Source organism: Tamandua tetradactyla, chromosome 12 (genome assembly GCF_023851605.1).
Source record: "Tamandua tetradactyla isolate mTamTet1 chromosome 12, mTamTet1.pri, whole genome shotgun sequence".
Lineage (NCBI taxonomy): Eukaryota > Metazoa > Chordata > Mammalia > Pilosa > Myrmecophagidae > Tamandua > Tamandua tetradactyla.
The window spans coordinates 85,497,759-85,518,072 of record NC_135338.1 but is presented as its reverse complement, the minus strand read 5'-3'; the positions used below and the strand labels follow the sequence as shown (position 1 = coordinate 85,518,072).

Sequence of the window (20,314 nt, the reverse complement as noted above, 5' to 3'; positions counted from 1 at the left end):
GTATGGAGCCCACCAAAATCATACTCTTGGATAAATTTTAAAGAAAGAGTGGGCAAGAAAAATTCAGTTGTGTTTTGATAACATCTCAACCCTCAAGCCTATTCAACATACCCATTACTCACGAAATGAGCACCCCCTCTTCTAATAAAATTTGTGACCCAAACAAATCAAATAATGAGACTATAAGCAATCCATTACGACTCATGTGTGCTCCCTTGGCTCAGAAAGCTGAAGAGATTTTTCACGCTCATTGATCCAGGCACACTGTATTGGCAGGAGTTTGCATCCCACCCAATTTCTCTGCGCGTAAGCCCGCCCTGGGGCAGCCTCAACTCTCAGACACTCTCCCACTCATGAGCTCAACATGGCTGCTGGCAGCACCTGACTCATATCCTACCCTATCAGCAACCTCCGTTTAGGGATTTCTAGAAGCGTCCTGGCCCTGGGCCTCTAATTGGTCAAGTTTGAGTCACATGCACATCCATGAACCAATCAGAGTAGCCAGGAGAAAACAAGTATCTGATTGGCTAGGCTGGTGTCATGGGACTGGGACTGCACACTTCCCCAGGTGATGGAATTCCAAAGAGCAACAAAGGAGTCAAAAGGAAATTCCTTCAGGGTGGGGGATTTCTGAAACTGCCCACCACCCATATCACATAAGGAAGAACTTGGGATCAGACTGAATTAAAAGTTATTTTAAGTATTTATCTCACGCATATATGCACACACATGCACACCCCCATACACCGTGCACCACCCCCGCTTTTTCACCTTGCTGGGTAGGAGCATTTAGCCAATGTTTATTTTAGTTCTCCTTTTTAAAGTTGTTTGGTCACTTACTGTTTTCAGACTCAGATAAGGTGTCACCTCTAGTTGCTGTGGGAATGTCACAATGTGAACCACAGAGGACGAAGCTTATATATTTTTTAAGATCATTGAAGAAGCTGGTCATTGAGTGACTTCTTCCAAGTACGGCATTTAAAACTTTTGAAGGCTACTCCTTTATTCCAGTTATAATTAAAAAAATAATAGTAACTAACTTGATTTAAGATATTATTGAGTTTACGATGGGCCAATCCTTGAGTTGGGCACCTTCTCTGGATTCATTTACTCCTCACTACAAATCTAAAAGGCAGCTCCTATTATTATTTCACAGTTGAGGATTCTGAGACCCTGAGGGATGTAAAATGTAAAGCTCTCAAAGGCAGAGATAGGAAACATGTGTCAAATTCTTCTCCCTGGTTACAGCACTGGGCTGGAATTCAGAGACCAGTCTGTTTTACTTTAAAACCTGGGGCTGGTTATGCTGGCCCCCTCATGCCGACCAGAAGCTGGGGAGAGAAAAATATAGACACAGGAAGCAGAGATAAACACAAGACAGATTAGGTTAATTTGCTAAACTGAACTCTAAAGGGACCAAACATTTGGCATAGATAAGGAAACCTTCGATGACAGCACATTGCTACATGGAAATGTGCGCAGTGGCTGCCCATCCCCTTTGGTGGAATATTCTGGCAGCAAACTGGGTTTGTGTTTCGTCTCAGAGGTGGCGCCTGTCTGCGGTTACACCATGGCTCGTTGACCTGGGGGCTGAGCCATCCTTTTTGATTCTGGGATGAAAAGAATCTTATGAATGGAACTTTCATTCACTCTGAGGCCACCTGCCCATCAAGTGTGAGGACAGAGTCCCCGAGGGCTCTGCGGCACCCCAGGAAGCCTCAGCCAGCCACAGCATTCTTCCCGCTCCACCGATTGCTCTCTTCAGCCTTCATCAGGGCGATGCTGACCGCCATTCCCCATCCTCTCAGCCGAGATGGTTTAAGAAATACCATTGCTTCTACCCATTCTGCATGCGTATCCTTGAAAAAATGCTTAACAGACCTATTTGGATGTATCACTATTCATTTATTTCAGCTTTAAAAGGACCAAAAAGCCTACTGGTTATCATTTTAAAAATTAAAAAAAAAAAAGTTTAACAATCATTTGTTCCCAGAGGGTCAGCACTTCTCTGATGGAGAGAATAAAATATACTATGCCAAATCACCTAAGAGTCATCAGAGTCCTTTTTAAGCTCTACAGTGTCTGATGTTATCAAATAAATATTGGATCAAAAACACAAAGTTGGCTAAAGGTAAAATCTGATAACTTTTCAGTCAGTTAGGTTAAAATAAATTATATTGGTTTATTTCTGTACAATAATGTAATCAAACCCTTCAAAATAGATACTGATTTAAGGGACAGTAAAGTTTCAATGAAATGCTTTTCCTGACCGGGAAGAGTTGAGTGTGATGGGTGAAACAACACAAGGAAGCAACCCTCTGAGAGGGTTCATTCATAGCTTTGAAGGAAAATAGGTAATTAGCAAATAAAAAATATTGAAACCGACTGCAACAGCAATCTTCTTTCCTATGAAAAGGCAGAGGCCTTGGCACAAGGTATCCCCGTGTGTGTGCATGTATGTGAGTGTGTGAGAAAGTGTGCATGTGTGAGAGTGTGCATGTTTTTTTCATTTGTCCGTGCATGTCTGCATGTCTGTCTGGCATACAGAGCCTGTGCCAGGAGCGAAATTGCAGCCACCGCCTCTCAGGCTGAATTCCCCTCACCATGCCTTGCCTGCTCAAGTAGGAAAACTGGGCTTAGTGACATTAAGTGACTCGCCAAAGTTACACAGCTAGCAAAGGGCGGAACTGCCATGTCAGGAGAGATTTTGTGAGACTCTGGTCCTAAGCAGCCCAGCTTCTGGCCCTGGAGTTCAATTAGTGACAACAATAACTCATCAAATCCTCAGCTCAGCCTGATGGGTTAGATGTGATTATCAGCCCCATCTCACAGGCAAGGCTGGGGAGGCACAGGAAGCTTAGGTAATGGGCCCTACCTGTCACAGCTGGCGAGCGGTAGATCTGAGATTGGACCATGAGTATTCTGGCTCCTGAAAACATGCCCTAAACCACTCCAGCATCCTGCCCATCAGGTGCCCATCTTCCCTCCTTTTGCACCATTTGCCAGGGAGCATGGAAGCATAGCTTCCTTGGAGCAGCCTTCCATTCTCATGATGGGCTCCTCATCCTCAGCGAGAGGACAATTCCTTCTCCCTGCTCCTCAGGTACATGTGCTGCCTGAAAGAGCTGGGGCGCCATCCTGCAGGGGTGGGCTGGGACAAGGACAAGCAGCTTGGCCTCTCAACGCTGAAAGGACAGAGTAAGACCGCACCTGAGTTGGTCAGACACAAGACAAACAAAGGTCTGGACCACTAGAAGTGAGGGAAAAAAACTGGGAAAATAGTTTTTCAAGTGTTCATTTGGATATACAAAATGTCTTCCCATTTTTAAAAAGGTATTTGCTAAATATATCTGGGCTCTTTCGGTTGTGTCAGGAAACACAGTTCAAAACAGCCTAAGTGGGAAAAAGGGATTTCTCAGCTCACCCATCTGAGAGGTCCAGGGGCATTTACTCCTGATTCAAGCTCAGCTTAATCCCAGAGTGCAAATGATGCCTTTAGGTCTCTCTCTCTCTTCTTGTGTCCGTTCTGCTGCCCCTGTGCCATGGCTCATTCTCTCCTGTGTCCAGGTAAGATGACTGAGCTTAGCCCCAGCAGGGAGCTCAATTATCCCTAAATTTCTGTGCATGTGTCCCCAGAAGGAATGCCCTTTGCACTTGCTGGGGTCATGTGCTCATCCTAGACCAATCCAAAAGAAGCAGGCCTATGACTGCCCAAGGCCAGGTCATGTGTCTACCCCTGACCAATCACTGTGCTCACCCTGGGTCACGTGCCTATCTTTGGGGCAGGAGATGAAGGCGGCATGATCCAAGGAGTAGCAGGACCACGTTGATGAGGTAAGAATATCCCCCAAAGAGAAGGCACAGAGAGGTGCCATATCTACCACACGGGGGGCCTCCAGTATTAGGAAGTTGTTAGAGTAATCATTTCTGATACAGCTATCCATGACTGGGGAGAACCAACCCTCCACCCCCTTATCCCCCCCAAAAGTATGGAAAACTTCAGGAAGAGTTTGTAAACACTCTTCATACCTATGAAAATCCTGTCAGTCTAAGCCTCTGGAAGACTTTTCCAGACTGTTGAGAAAATAATCCTAAAGGAGAAAGTAAAAGCTGGCTTTGCTGGTCTTTGCAGGTGAAATGAAGTGCCCTAGATGGAAAAACCAAGTTTCCCTCACTGGCTCTGGGATGAGTCTCCAGCCAGTCCCTTACGGGCTTCTCCCCCAGGTGTCAGCCCCACAGTGGGAGGCCCCCAGGGCCATCTGTGCCTCCAGGGCTCTCCTCTGCCTCTCAGGAGCACTAAATTCGCATCTTTTGAATCCATTTTCCAAAAAAAAAAAAGGCAGCAGACGCTCCTCCTCCCCAAGCAAATAGGGAATAGCACGTCTAGGAAGCCCTCCCTGGCCACTATTTGTGCTCATGTCATAACTAAACAGTCCCGCGTCCAGAGGCTGCCCACCTCTCCTTAATGACTGCTCTGTTTCACCACCCGCCCTCCACAAACCCTTCCGGGCGTTCCACTCTGCACAGGCCCCTCTTCTCAGGCCGAGGCCGGCCTCCCCGCCAGGGCGTAAACACGCTGCAGCTCTCGGGCTGCTGGGACCCTCCGGGCCGGGCCTGGGCATTTGGTCATCACCACGAGGGCCAGGGGGGCTGCCTCCTGCCCAGGCTCAAAGAGGCTGGGATCTGTGCAGCCCAAAGGGGACAGGCACCCCGGGCCAGGTGTAACAAGGCCTTTGCGGGGTTGAGAGGGCCCCAGGCAAAACTGGGTGAAAGGTGTGGCCTGAGACATTTTTGAGGAATTAATGTGTTTCCTTCCCAGTGTTTTTCCTTCTTCCACTCCATTTCCAAGCAAGGAGTCAGGCCTTTTGTAATTCTTTATAAACCTCAGAGATTTTTGCTCTGCTGAAAGTTTAATGGGTGTGTGGCTGAGGGAGGGGGATCCTGACTTGGAAAACTCCCAGCTCACTGGATGTCGCTTGAGGTCCCAAAGTATTAGGAGAAGTGAGGGGAGTGTTTCTGAGGGAGAAAAGATGTTCCTGGATGGGTCCTCAGAGACACTGGGTTCCCCCGCTGAGGTCCCCAGAATTGGGCAATGATACAGAAGCTGAAAGACACAGAGGAGGCCCTCGAAGGTGAGGGATGCCATCTTGTTGACGACCATGATGGAAAGTAGTGTGTGGCCCTCCTGCTTTGCCCTGGGCCATGGGGGTCTTTCTGATTTTCTTGAAATTTAGCAACAAGCGGGAAGCTCTAATTCTGAGTCAGCTGAAATTTCCCACCAACTCAAAGAGCTGGGGGTTTAATGTTATTTATTTTAAAATGTGGCACACAGAATAATGTCCCCTCTCCCAAAGATGTCTCCATCCTAACCCCCAGAACCTGTGAATATTTACATTCCATGCCAAAGGGGAAGTAAAGTTGCCAATGGAATTGGCTGCTATTCCTTTGAGTTGAGACAGGGAAATTATCCTGGATTATCCAAGTGGGCTCAGTGTAATCCCATGGGTCCTTAAAAGTGGGAGAGGCAGCCTGAAAGTGAGAATCATAAAGAAATTTGAAAATGCTGCTCTGCTGGCTTTGAAGATGGAAAGGGGCCATGAGCCAAGGAATGCAGCTGGCTTCTAGAAACTGGGGAAGGCAAAGATACAGATTCTCTCCTAGAGCCTCCAGCAGGAACACAGCTCTGCCAACACCTTGAGTTTTGCCCAGTGAGACCCATATTGGACTTTTAAGCCATAGAACTGTAAGATAATAACTCTGTGTTGTTTAAAACCACTAATTTACGGTAATTTGTTATAGCAGCCATAGACAATGAATACAAAAGACAATGGATGAAATTGGTAGCACTTACACACTCGTGTTTTGAGATGGTCCCTCCCTCTGTGTAGTGGCTCTCCTTCCTCAGTGGTGTTTCCTCAGGACTCTGCTGGTTGCTCATGTCTTGGGAGTCACAGTGAAACTCAGTTCCATGTACTCCAACTCCACAACCATCCCTTGTGTGCCTACTCTCTGTAGATGCCCTGAGAGCATGGTAGCGGTGGAAACCTGAAGATGGCATGGCCTGCCCTCAGGAGCAATGAGCTGGAGGAGAGATACAGACGCCCATGTGACTAATTCAAAATCAAGGCAGGTTGTGGCAAGTGTGGTTACAGAAGAATGAACCAAGTGTAATGGGAAGAAGGAGATTCATATCATGGAGAATCTGGATTACTCATTTTATTTGAGGAAAAAGCCAAAGGCGGGATTGAAGGAAAGCAGGGATAAGAACTACTCAGCGCACATGTTGTGGTTATCTTTACCTCTGTCCCAGGCAGACATGACTAATCAATCACTCATTCCTCTTTCTTGCAGAACTCAAACTGTACTTCAGAATTTTTCTCAATCTAGCTTTCCTAGCAGACAACAGCAATGGGATGGGTTTGGCACTTGTGTTAAAGCCTGTGGCTAAAGTATATAACCCACTGAGATAGTGTCAGGCAAATAATGTAGAACACTTCAAGCCCTCCTTTCCCTCTTTATTGCTGCTTGGAGCACCCTGCTGGGGTTATCTGTACTTTCCTAGTCACCCGTGGTTGTCTGGTATCTAGAGTTTCTAGCCCTAGAACATCTCTGAGCTGTATTGCAATCCTGCAGGCCAGAAAATAGTGAATATCCTCTCCCCCCATGTCAAGGCAAAAATGTAAGTATTCCATGATCTCTTTCTAGACTTCAGGCTCCTAGGTGGGGGGACAGCAGAAATTGCTGAGAGCTACAAACAAGAGGACTCAGGAACTAAATATTCAAAAGCTGAGTCTCCAAAAGTGACTGTTCCTATGCCCTGGGGTAGTGGTAAGGTGGCCTTAGGGCAATGGTCTAGCACCCTAAAAATTCCACAAAGGAAAAATGTGTGGTCAGTGAGCTGGGCTGTGGAATGGATGCTGGCATGTGCCTGCCCAGACGACCTATTTTTAACATTTTTTTTTGTAAATGTGTACGTACTCACTCACTTTTTCAAAAATTCTGGCAGAAGGTAATAAAATGAAAAGTCAAAACTATCTTTTCCTCCAGCCTCAGTCTAACTCCCCAGCGGTAACACCAAGTCTTTTGGGGGGATCCTTCTAGAAAACTTCTATGCATATATCCTATATACTTAGGAGTAAATGGATTTTAGTGAGTAGGAGCTTTTCTCCCCCCTGTAAACACTAATGGGATCAAGATCATGGTGGACACATCACTCTCCACTCACTGCATTTCCATTCACTAATTCTCCTATGCTGGTACATAAGGGAGCAGGAGCAAGACTGGACTTTGGAGCCAGAGAGCCTATGATTAAGTCCTGGCTCAGGCTTTTTTCACTGGAGTGACGGTGGGCATGTTCTTTAAACTCTCTATGCCCCACCACACGTGGAGGGACTACTCCAGAAATACTATTGAAAATATATTGTCCTTTATGGAATTTTCATTTTTGGCCAATATAGTATGGGATATTTGTCCATATAATTTTTAAATTTACGATCTAGCATGTACTCATATCAAAAGAGTGGTCCAGCGTCAAAAGAGATGCCACACTCACTGTGGTTCGGTGGCTGCTCTCAAGGACTGTACGCTTTCCCAGTCCTCACCCTCAGTGGCTGGGCCACCGCCTCCACAGCCACCAGCCCCGCTGTTCAGGGAAAATTCCTGTTGTTGAAAAACTCAGCTGCGGCTGTCACCCCTTAAGACACAACTCAAAGAGCTCCCTTCTTTGAATCTTCATCAATTTACTTGCCCCCTGCCTCCCATCTTAAAGAATCTTCACCAATTTGCCTGCCCCCTGCCTCCTATCTTAACTTGCCAGGGCTGCTGGCAGACTGGCTGGCATAAACAATAGGAACGTATTTGGCTCACAGTTTTGCAGGCTAGTCCAAAATCAAGGTGGCAGCAGGATCATGCTTTCTCTGCAGTCTAGCATTCTCAAGTCTAGTTATGGCTTGCCAGCAATCCAATCTCTGCCTCCATCACATGGCTGTCTCTCTCCACCTGTCTCCTCCAGCTGTGTCCGAAGGACTACAGTCATATCAAATTAAAATTAACCCTGATTCAGCGTGGTCTCACCTTACCTTCAAAGATCCTTTTTACAAATGGGTTCATATCCACGGGACCCAGGGTTAGAATTTGAACACGATTTTGTCGGGGACATGATTCAGTCCCCCGAGAGAGTTGATCACACCTGCAGATACGCAAGGCTATTCCATTGGACAGCCCCCTCCCCCATTCAACCCTTTTCCTGTATGTCTACCTTCTCTACTAGACTAGGTGCCCCTCAATAACAAGGACTCTAGGTTGTTTATCTTTATGACCCTAGTGAAAGTGCTCGGTGTCCGGCTCAGGGGACACATTCCAAGAAAGTTGAATTAATAAATGGGCAGGGATCTTAGACCTACCATGTCCAAAACACAACTCTTGATTCCCTTCACTCTTCAATCCTTCTCCCCCTGCTCTCCTCCCTTCTAGTAAACAGCATCACCATCTGTCCAGTTGCCCCAGCCAAAAACCTTAGAATCGTGCTTGATTCTTTAAATTCCTTATACCTCAAATCCCATTCATCATTGCATCCCAGTGCCCTAACTCCAAAATATTTGCTAATCCCACCACTTATCACCCCCATCACCACCACCCAAGTCAGAGCCACAGTCTCCTCTTATCTCCATTATGCATCAGCTTCCTCCCTGTCTCCCTGCCTTCTCTCTTGCTCTCCCCAAGCCCAGCTTTCACCCAGCAGCTGGAGTGGTTGACCTTTTCACGGCAGAAAGCCCATCATACCACTTGCCTACTCAAAGCCCTTCAATGATGTTGCCTTTCCATGGCCCTTAGAGTAAAATCCAGATGTCTGGCCATGGTCTTCAGGGTGACATGGGTCCTGTCCAGCCATGCAACCTCACAGCACACATCCTTTTGCTGACATCCTAGCCTTCTCCCAGTGCCTTGAGCACACCAAGCTGTCTCCTCTCTTGGGCCCTCTCTCTGGAATGGCCCTCCTCCTGACCTCAACTAACCCAGTCTCTCCATTTGGGGTTCAGTGTAAATTCCACCTCTTCCAAAAGGCCTACTCTGATCACCCTTCTAAGAAAGCCCCTCCCTACTGCTCCAGCTACTCACCAGAACATCACTGTGTTTACCTGGCTTCACTTGCTCCTTTGAAATAAATTCTCCTATCCAACTGTTTTCTTATTTATTCTCCAGAATGGAAGCCCAAGAAAGCAGAGACTTTCCCTTGTCTTATTCACTGCTGTATTCCCTGTGCCTTGCACAAAGTCCAGCACATAGTATTTGTGGAAAAAACATTTGTGGAACGAAAGAATGCATGGTCACCTCTTAGGGTCAAGTGTCCTGGAGAAATTGTGCCTTGATTTTAATGAGCTGCAGTGTCAGTGCCACTTGCTAGAAGGAAAGTTGAATTTGGAGAATATTTGATAGGATGCATTTTAAGGCTTTTGGTTGCTACGGTGTTGAATATCGCTTTTATTCAGGTGAGTGACAGAAAGATAGGGGGGAGCTTAAAACAGTGTAGAAAACCCTTTGAGGGATGGAAACTGTTAGAGCCAAGGTCCCAGCCAAAAGCCAGCTTGGATCCTTAATTCTTTGAGACAATTAAGGGAGCAAAGGAAAAAGTGCCTACATAAACGTCATTTCTAAAATAGCAGTCTCAGGCTTCATGTTATTGATGGTATTAGCAACTAATTAAGAAATCTTGACATCACTCAAAAAGACATAATTGAAATGGAGTCTGAGAGAGAACTTTCAATATCTATAATAAGCCTAAAGTCAAGTACTAAGAAGGTGTTCCTGAAAAGTCTCCCCGAGAAAAACTAGGGATGTTCAAACTTATAGGTCGTCAAAGCATCCTTTGGGTTTGCATGCGCACTAAGAAAGGATCATTGTCTGCATTTACATGTGGAGTCACTGACAGCCATAAAGGATGCACAGGATCAAGTGAGGCTGGGCCACCCTTTGGGTTTGTAAAAAACACACTGTTGAAAAAAAATATCCAAGGAGTGGTTATTGAGATTAGTGCCTCAGTAATACTGGGACACTCTGTTGGAAAACAAGAGGGTAGTTTTAAAAAAAGCAATATATTATATTAAGAGAACTACTGGTATTTAGGATATAGTGAAAACCTGAGCTCTATCTAGATAATGACTAAAGAATAAAATTTAATATCTATCAAGCTAGTTATTTAAAGACCAGCAGAGCTCAGTGGTTCTCTACCATTTTCTGGCTTAATTAATACACTTGAAGAATGTAACATGTTCCCAACTCCAATACGTTGGCTCTCTAAGGGGAGAGGGATGAAGGCAGTAGGGAGCACAGCTCTTGAGGCAGGTGTGGACAGTTGCGTATTTTGAAGAAGTCCCCAGAATGAATCTTGTATCCTCTCCCGGGAGATCACGACCTCAGCCCTCTTCCCCACCAGAGAATCAATGAACTACTTACTCATTTTATTGAATTTACACTTTAAAACAAGGACCTGACAAAAAGCGAATCAGTCATTCCCTGGAGTTAGGGGTGGGAGTGGGCATCCAGTGAAAATGGGCACAAAAGAACATTCTAAGATGGTGGAACCTTTCCAACATCTGATAATAGTGAGGGTTACACAACTACATAAATTTACTAAAAGACATCAAAGTGTACACTTAGAATGAGTGGATTTTATGGTATGTAAATTATACCTCAACAAAGGTGTGAAAGAAAGGAATCAAGGAACAAATCCAAACCCAAGCTCACCTTCCCTACCAAACTTCCCCAACATCCACAGTTATCTCAGTGAACAGTGTTCTCTTCACCCCGCTGCTTGGGTGATGACATCTTTGGTCACCAGTCTCTCACTCCTACAACCAGCTGGTCTCTGCACCTGACCAGTTCCGTGTTTTTAGTATTTCTTGAATCTGTCCCTCTCTTCCCATTTCTATGCTATCCCTATCACTCTTTCTCTCATCTCCTAAGGATGCCCCTGCCCTCCTCCCAGCACATTCCTCCCTCTCCCTCGAGCATAAAATTCTTCAATGGCTACCTATGGCCCTCAGGATAAACCCCAGTAGCTCAGCAGGGCCCAGTTGACAATGATCCAAGATCTGTTTATTCCTCCAGTCCTATCTCTTGGCAAACCAAACTTTACGCCAAATTTACCTACGTATCTTATCTATTTCCTGAAACAAGATAAGCTCTAGCTTTTTTCCTTTGCTCGCACAGTCATGTTTCTACCCACAGTTACCACTATGGCAGAGACAGTGGGTTGTTCCCCAATAGCTCCCCTTCTTCCTTGGTAACCACCCTGACATTTACCAGAGCATATTGTCATGCAATCAAAAGATCTCACTTTCCAGCATCCCTTACAGCTATGTTGGCACCAAGATCTGGTCAAGGAGAAAAGTATAGCATATCAGAAGCCTTCTTCAAAGGGGGGTGACTTTCTCTCTTCTACCTTCCTGCTGTCTGGAATGAGGTTGCAATGGCCAGAGCTCCTGCAGCCATCTTGGACCAAGCACCAACTGGGAGAAGGGAAGCTCTGTATGGCAGTGCAACAAGATAGAGGGGGCTAGGGTTCATGATACCAGAGAGCCTCCAAATGAACTCTGGACTTCCTTTTTTGTGAGAGAGAAGTTAACTTCTATTTCCCATCGGCCACTATTTTAAAAGGCCATTGCTCTTTGCTGACAAACAAGACCTTAACTTGCATAAAGAGTGCTTTCAAACACAATCTTAACTGACTGATCCACTTTTCTATCTAATTCCTATTTTCCTATAACTCTCAGCTGAGGAACCACCTACCCTGGAAAACCGTCCTGGCCTCCGCAGCTGAGGTGGATGCCTCTCCTCTGACTTCCATCACAGCCCCTGGCACTTCTTCCCATCCTGCTGCTATAAATCAGGTTTGGCCACATTTTGCCTCCGTGACTAGATTCCCCCGAAGGAAAGGATCTCTTCTCATTCCCTTTATATGCCCAGGACCTGGCATTGGGCATGACTCTCAGCATGTGTGTGGAATAAGAAAATGTGTTTTCAGACCCAAGTGATTCACCCAAGAGGCACAATTACACTGCTATTTTGAAAGGGAACCGATTGCAATTATTCCAGTTTTATATCAACTACACCTCTCTGAATTTATCTGTAAACAAAAGGATTTGGGGATATATTGGATACATCTATAATTGTCCCTGAAAGATCAAAACTTCGCTTGCAATATCATGAAATGGGAGCCAGGCTCTTGAATTTGTAAAAGGTTCAATACATCAAAATCTTTTTATCAAAGTACCTAAGCACATGCTAAGAAGTTCCTGACCCAGGAAGAAAATAACAGGAAGACAAAAGGAGAAAATAAGTCACCGCTCTAGGACAACTTGAATAAATTCAGAATAAATATTCAAACTGGTGTATTGATTTAAAATAGCTTCCTCTCTAGTCACAGCTGCCACTTACCTGGGGACACATTAGGCACACAAATCTCAGAATGCCGGATCGCGTTTTCAAGCCAGACTTGTGGTTTTACAATCCAGCAAACTATGGGAACCGAAGTGGAAATTCAGGATCTTAAAGGCCAAGTGAATGTAAGACTGGGGGTGGGGGGTGGAGGAGGGAATTAAAAATAAAAACAACTATGGCATAAAGCCGAAGACTGAATCAGATTAAAGGGGGAAAGGCACAGATCTTGGGAATTAAAATCGATAGCTTAGAACTTGTTCTGAGCACCTTTAGGACAACTGAAAAGCCACATACCTCCGTGTGGCACTGGCAACAGTGATCTCCTTTGGAAGGCCCCCTTGATACAGACAGGTAGTCAGATCATATGGGAAAGAAGTTTTCCTGCCTTACAGAATTTCAGCCTGAGTGAATGTCTCGCACATGAGCCTAAATTGCGATATTCTAATGTGCCTAAACTCAGATGAAATTGGGGAAGGCATCCCGCACGGAACTGAACCCCAGGGAGGCTGTTAGCAATTTAGCATCTCATTTCAGGTGGGAATGTGAATGTTACGGGCCCAAGGGGCCTGTGATCAGAGACTCTGGATGGGGCCATGGTGGGTTACATATTTCCAGCCTACCCACCCTGATTATTTGACTTTGCTTCCTCCCCACCCCTCACCCCCACCCTGTGACTCTCCAAGCAGCAGGGGTCTCTCAGAGGGCTTGACAAGGGAGGTTGCAAATGTGTGACAAGCAGCCCCGTTTGCTGAAAATACAGGGGAAGCAGTTTAGGCTCAAATATAACTCTTTCAGGGGCTTGGAGGGGGGCATGTTAACTCCAGACTGATATTTCAAAGACTCCTTAGTTCCAGGGTATTCTGGGGGTGGTGTAGGGTGTGTGTAGGGGGAAGTAACTTACCTAACACCTGCCCCTGGTCCCCAACAATGGAAAAGGTTCCTTTTATGAAGTGAGGAGAGAATGAGTCAGTTCAGGGTAGGTTTTTCACAAAAGCTCTTGAGTGGCACCCTGAATCCTCTTAGCTTGAGGGCTGTGCTTGTTACTTCAATCAGGCTCAGAAACAACCAGGCTTCACTTGTTTGGACTAATTAGAAGAAAATCCATTAGAATCAGTGAAAAGCTGATGTGCCATAAGGATGTATCTTGAAAGCAACATTCCGTTAACACAAATGCTGTCTGGGGAAGTGAAAAAATAACTTTGGATTAGAAACCAAGGCCCCTGAGTTCAAGTCCTAGCTCATCTGCTAGGTCACTAATGCCAAGACCTTGACCCACTGATAATATTAGCAATAGTTTGGATTAAGTGGCTTTCATATATTATTTATAAATATATATTCCACACACACGCACACAACACACATACACACACACACAACGTTACAGCAAAATAGACCTTAGTCCCATTTTACAGATGAGGAAACTGATCAAAAAAAATTAAGATTGCACACGACTAACCAGTGGTGGGGCTGGGGTTTGAACCTACCCAAGGAGGTATGTCTGCTCCTATAAATGCACCCAATTCTTCCAGCTTGTGTGACCCTCTTTGTCACCTGTCACTGGCCAGGCCAAGATGAGGTTTTGGCCTGGCCAGTTGCTGAAGTCACCTCCCACTATAAAATGGCTGATTTCCGGGTACCCAGAGTGAACCAACTTTGCCGGCTCACTTGAGGTGTTCACGAAGACTTGTTTCAGCAAGGACAGCCAAGAATGTTGTAATTTATGATGAACATGTTTGTTGTTCGTAAATGCCAGAGAATCTCCGAGAGGAGGTTGGTTTTTCTGACATCTTGTTCATGCTATTAATTTGTTTAGCAAACCTTTTTAAACGGAGGAAAAATAGACAAACTTCAGCCCGGTCCCTGTCTAGAAGAGGGGTTCAACAGCACAGCATCACTTGTTAGCAATGTAGATTCCTGGACCCATTCCAGACCTACTGGGGGGGTGGGGTCCGGCACTTGGGTTTTAGCAAACCCCTCCAGGGGGCTTCTGATGCACACTCAAGTTTGAGGGCCACTGATCCGGGATCACAAACTCTCAGCCAGGGGCACCTGAGTTCATGAAAAGTTTCCCAAACGTTGCTTTGGAGCCAGAGCTGGTGGACTGGCCATACATTAGCTTAATAAGTAAACACCACTTGCAAACAATAATTCATCTCTGGGTGCCATCTTCTGCACAGGGGAGGATTCTCAAGAAAAGGTAATTCCCGTCGACTTGGGAAAGCAGAAGCGGGGGCTTGAGCAGCGAGGGGATGCGGTAGGAGAGCAGACCTGGAATGTGGAAAGTGAGGGGTGGGATTTGCGGAGTGGGAGAGGAGAGCTGCCCAGCCTCACCCGGCCGTATGGCGAGAAAAAATCACCCAGTGCGCGCGGGCCACAGGAGCCAGGGCCAATTAAAAGTTTATATAATAAAATAAGTCCCTCCTCCTCCCTGCAATGCTGGGTTGTTCTAGGACGGAGGCTGTTTTCTGGGTTTGCAAACCCAGGGCCAGTTCCCTGCCTGAGAAACTTCTTGCATCCTGCTTCTGTGTGCTCGCAGCCCTGCTGCGGAGGGGAGCGGGGCCCACTGCGCCGCCCCGCCCGCGTCCCCGGGGAGCTCGAGGAGGAGGCGTCTGGGCTGGACCGGCTCGCGCGGCCTCCCGGTGGCGCGGTGTGACCTCGCTGGGGTTTACAGAAGTCGTGCCCTTTGCGAGGACTGTGTGCCGCCCTGAATCACTAAGCAGGGGGGAGAGGAAGAGGAGCGAGGGTGGCGCGGGAAGAGGGGGGAGGGGCAGGGCCGGGGGAGGGGAGGGCAGCCACTCCCGCCCACGTGAGCGGTCAGATGACGGCGCCCTGTCTGCCGGGGCTCATTTATCGTGACGCTGAAGGCGTCTCATCAAAATCAACTATTAGGTATCCTCGAGTGACAGCTGATAGGAGTAAGTGGGGCTCTGGGTTTTCGGAATTGGGAGTTTCAGCCGAGTCGAGGGAACCACCTGCGAAAAACTCCGGGGAGCCCAGATCACTGTTCCAGGCAGAAGTTGCTCTGCGCTAGGAGCGGGGAGTCCAGGAGAAGCCGTGGCTTAGGGTGCCTGAGGGCCGCTGACCTGTGCAGCCACGCTTCAGATTTGTGGACTGGTTTTTGGACTTGAGTGCTGCCTGCCTGGTCGTGGCTGGGGGTTTCGAGTAGAATAGGATCGTGGCGCAGGGCTCGGCGCCAGCTTGGTTAGAGCTGCAGAAGCCCGGGCCCCACGCAAGCCTTCCCGGCAGCACGGCCAGGCGCCCGCGGAGGCGGTGAGCGGGGGAACACGTGTACCCTGCGTGCCGAGCGGTGAAGCCGGGCGCGCACATGGCGTGGACACCTGCTTACACCCCCGGCGTGGTGGGAATGCAAAGTCATGAGTTTTGACCTTTCACAAATCCGACAGATACACTGGAAGGAGTTGACCTCCAGGCCAGCCAGTCCAGAGCTGAATGAATCTCACCCTCTTGGTGACACCTTGGTTGTGTCCCGCTTTGCAGACATGCTGTCCAGCTCACACACAATTATTTATGGAAAGAAGGAAGGAGACAAGGAGAAAGAAAGAGAAGATGGAACGGAGAAAGGAAGGAGGGGGAGAGGAAGGAAGGAAAGAAAGGAATAAAGAAAGAAAAAGAAAGGGAGAGAGAAAAGGGCAGGGATGAAAGAAGGAAAGAAGGAAAAAAGGAAAGAGAAAAGGAAGGAAGGAAAGAATGAAAAGATGAAGGGAAGGAGGGAAGGTGGGAGGGAGGAAGGAAAGAATGAATAGAGAACAAAAAGTTTAAAGGAAGGCAAAGAAGGAAGGTAAGAGAGGAAAGAAAGGAAGAAAAGCTGTAAGGGACGGAGGAAGGAAGGGAGAAAAGAAAGGTAGATGGGAGGGAGAGAGGAAAGAAGGAAAAACAACTAAAAGGCAAAAACAAAAAAAGCCACTTGTCTCTCACTGGCAATTTCACAAGCAATTTCCTCACATAAAAGAAAAACAAATGAAGTAGGGCGGTAGGCTTTTGAAAAGAGGAGAAAGTTGAGGGAGTGGTAACCTAGCTTTATTTACCTGTAGGGCCTTGTTAAGACACATTTGCTTTGAGATAAAGGTTTTCTTTTGAGGCAATCCCAAAATGACTTGGCTTGATTCAATTAAGCCAGACCTAATGAAAGAGAATTCCAACTTGGAGATATGCATCGCCTCACCCGGTGAGTTGTAAATACATTCTGACCAGGTTTAAGAGGAAAGCTCTTGAAAATTTAATCTATTTTAAAAATGCATATCCTTGCCACAAATTGCTTTGAAGAAGATCGCTGTGCTTATTGCATGCTGAGATAATTATTCCGTATCACCACTTAGGGAACAGGGTTTTTTTTTTTTTGCATAAAGACTACAGAGTCAGTCTTGGTTAATGACTTGGGAGGAGAAGGAGAGACTGATACAACTGAAGCTGGTTTTGTTCTCCTGCCTCCCTTCCATGAACTCCCTTTCAGCCCCAGTGTCCTGGTTGATGAGTTTTGAACTCTTCTGAGTAAGCTGCTCACTTACCAAATCCCTGGTGCCCACGGGAAGGTGAGAAGTGTCTGGTGCTGTAGGAGAACATAAACCCAAAGACTTGACCCACTTGGCCTTGATACCACTGCTTGCCGGCTCTGAGCAGGCCCCCTTATGTGTGCTGGGCCCCCCTCTCTACAGGCCTGGCTGTCCATTCCCGGAGAGAGAGCACGGGCTGAGGAGTCCCATGGGTGAATGAAGCCATGCTGATGCGCTGGTAGGTGCTGGTGAGGGGACAGTCAAGCCCAGCCTCTTCTGCATAACATGTTGGTCCCGGGCCCACCACTACAGAGGTAGTAGCCCTCTCCACAACCTGTGCTTGGTGGGCACAGCTAATTTCTTACAGCACTCCAGCCCACCGACTCCTTCTTAACCCAGCATTTCCAATTCTTTCATGCATGCATTCATTCAATAACTTGGTACATACGTATTAAGACTCTGCCATGTCCCAGGCACTGAGCTGATAGAGAACGGTAGATAGCAAGAGCAATGTTGTATGCTATAAAATAAATACAGCAAGAGTTAGTGATTGGGCGAGGTAACTTTTGATATGGTAGTTAAGAAAGGTCTCTTGAAGGAAGTAAAATGAGAAAGAGTTCCTCCAAGAGCCAGAGGAAATGCATTCCAGGCATAAGAACAGCAGGTGCAAAGGTCCTGAGGCAGGAAGGAGCTTAGAGCAAGGTCGGGGATCTGACCCAGGAACGAACCCAATGAACCATCCTGGAAGCAGGCTCTTGGCATTTGGGTGAAGTTATACTTGGTTGGCATTTTATGGGCAATGCTAATTTTAATGGTTAATGTAGGAGGAAGCAATATAGCACATTGGCTAAGAGCTACAAGATCCAGATTCAGATTCCAGCTCCTCTTACTGATTTTGTGACCTTGGACAAATTACTTTATATACTCTATACTTGGACAAATTACTTTATATCTCTATATAGTTTTACTGTCATGATAAAGGGAGATGAACTGACCATCACATAGGGAAATAGACGATTCTTTGAAAGGTTTTAATTCACCAAACAATGAATTCACCAAATTTAGCAATTTACCAAAACCTTGTTTTAAAGATTTTTTTGGTTAATATTTTCAATGAGTATGAATATTCTTCAAATATGTATCCTTATTATATATGCAGTATACATTCAAAATATTTAGAAGCATATTCAAAAATATATGCAGCTCATTAATACAAGCTAAATGAGTATTACTATTTAATTTGGTCAAATAGGGGAGAGGTGTTAGAAAATAGTCCCCTTCTCTACATGACCTAATTATTTTCAGCAATAATTACAAAATGAGGTAAATAACAAAAATGGCCAGAGAAGAAACACTGAAAATGTTTTTTATTGAATGTTTGTTTATGTAATTCTGCCAGTAAGAATGAAAAATGAGTCTTAAAAATCCTTTCTTTTTTACTATGCATAAAAAGGGGAAAAAACAAATCCAATTTTTCAATAGCTTTTATATCTGCTTAGTATTACTCTTGGATCCTTGGCTACAGTTTGATATAATACTATTTTATGTAAATAATGGTTCAGTAACTAGTAAGCAAATTTTAATAAAACCAGAACGTCTTCATTTTAGGCAACTACCAAATCATCCCACTGTTGCAACAATTTATTTTCTTGATGTGTTCTTTAGTTTAAAAACAATTAACATTTAGAAAAGAGGAATCCATTTCCATTTCAAATTCAGTGAAACAGTTCACTTATGAATTGAAATTTGTGCTCACCAAATGAAAACATTATACCTTGCAATTCTCTCTCTGTTTCACCGTTTTAAATTTTGAAAACACAATTAAAAACTCAAATGGGGTTGTGTGTGAAGGTAGTTCAGTGGTAGGATTCTTGCTTGCCATGTGGAAGACCTGGGATCAATTCCCGGCCCCTGCACTTCCCCAAAAAACAAACAAACAAACAAACAAACAAACAAACCAAACAAGCAAAAATTCAACAAATGGTGCTTCAATAACGGGATAATCCCATGGGAAAAGAATGAAATGTGATCCCGCCATACAGCATACAAAAAAACCCCAAAAAACCCAAAATAAAACAAAACGACAACAACTGCAAAAAACTTCAAATAGGGGTGCGAGAGTAGTGCAGTGGTAGAATTCTTGCCGGCCACGCGGGAGGCCCAGGTTCGATTCCTGGTCCGTGCACTCCCCAAAAAACAAACAAACAAACAAACAAACAAAAACAAACGAAAATGTCAACACATGGTGCTGCAATAACAGGACACTCACAAGGGAAAATAATGAAATGTGACCCCGCCATGCAGCATACAAAAAAACAAAAAATAAAAGCTCCAATGGTCACAGAGAATGACAGAATTGAAGTCTTTCCAGTTCTCTTTTGTTTTTCCTGTCTGAGTGCCGCGGGCATTTTCTCTGAATCTACAGCTCAAAAGCAGCCGTACACAGTAGCTGGGCACTTACAAGCCATGACAGTGACAAACGCTGCCAAAAGGAACTCAGGTAACAGGTTATCCGTGGGGGACTGGCTGTCGTTGGGAATTCTGTAGAATACAGTGTTTATTGAGGGATAAGCAATAAGAATGTGCTCATTTTAAACATATATGTGCGTATATATGTGTGTATCTATGTATATATGTGTGTGTATATATATATGTATGTGTGTATATATAAAGTTATATATAACTTAACAGTAACTCCAGCAATTGTTTAAAACTTACACCAAAAAATACCAGTTGCACCTTCCAGGGAGGCATATTTTATCGTTAACTTTACTTAGAACTCCCAGGTACAGCACAGTGGAGGGATCTCCTTTGAGTTGGTTTTATCATTGCTTTTAAATTCCCTGCAGATGGTATGCTGTGTGGGCCACCTCGCCCATGGTATACCACTGCATTTAAAAGCTGGGGACACAGTGGCTCTTTATGCCTGTGGTACAGAGTCCTCTGCAGTAGTGGGGTGTCCACTCATATCTAGGAAGACTTGCTTCCAGAGGGTATCTTTTTAAAAATTATTGAATTCACATAATACAAAATTCATCCTTTGAAAGCATACACTTGAGTGGATTTTAGTATTAGCACAGAATTGTGCAGCCATCACCATCATCTAATTTCAGAGCATTCTCCAAAAACTCCAAAAGTAAACCCCATGCCATGTAGAATCACTTCCCATTTCCCACTTTCCAGGTGATCACTGACCCACTGTCTGAGCTCTTCCCAGAGTCCTCTTGGGCTCTTGAGCTGAGATTAAGTGAGGGGAGGAGCAATTCAACAGAGAAGGGTATATGGACTGTGCTAGGGATTTGAATCATGTCGCCCACAAAATAAACATTCAAGTCTTAATCTGCATCCCTGTTGGGTGTGAATCC

The 20,314-nt window shown here is 45.5% G+C and overlaps 1 long non-coding RNA gene across 1 annotated transcript in view; it reads left to right on the top strand.

Moving 5' to 3' along the window:
* The first annotated feature begins 3,764 nt into the window (after positions 1 to 3,764).
* Positions 3,765 to 20,314, top strand: part of LOC143651644 (uncharacterized) — a 48,239-nt gene continuing 31,689 nt past the window's right edge. Inside the window, exon 1 of the long non-coding RNA XR_013160089.1 lies at positions 3,765 to 3,834. This is a non-coding gene — a long non-coding RNA (uncharacterized LOC143651644). The remainder of the gene's footprint in view (positions 3,835 to 20,314) is intronic.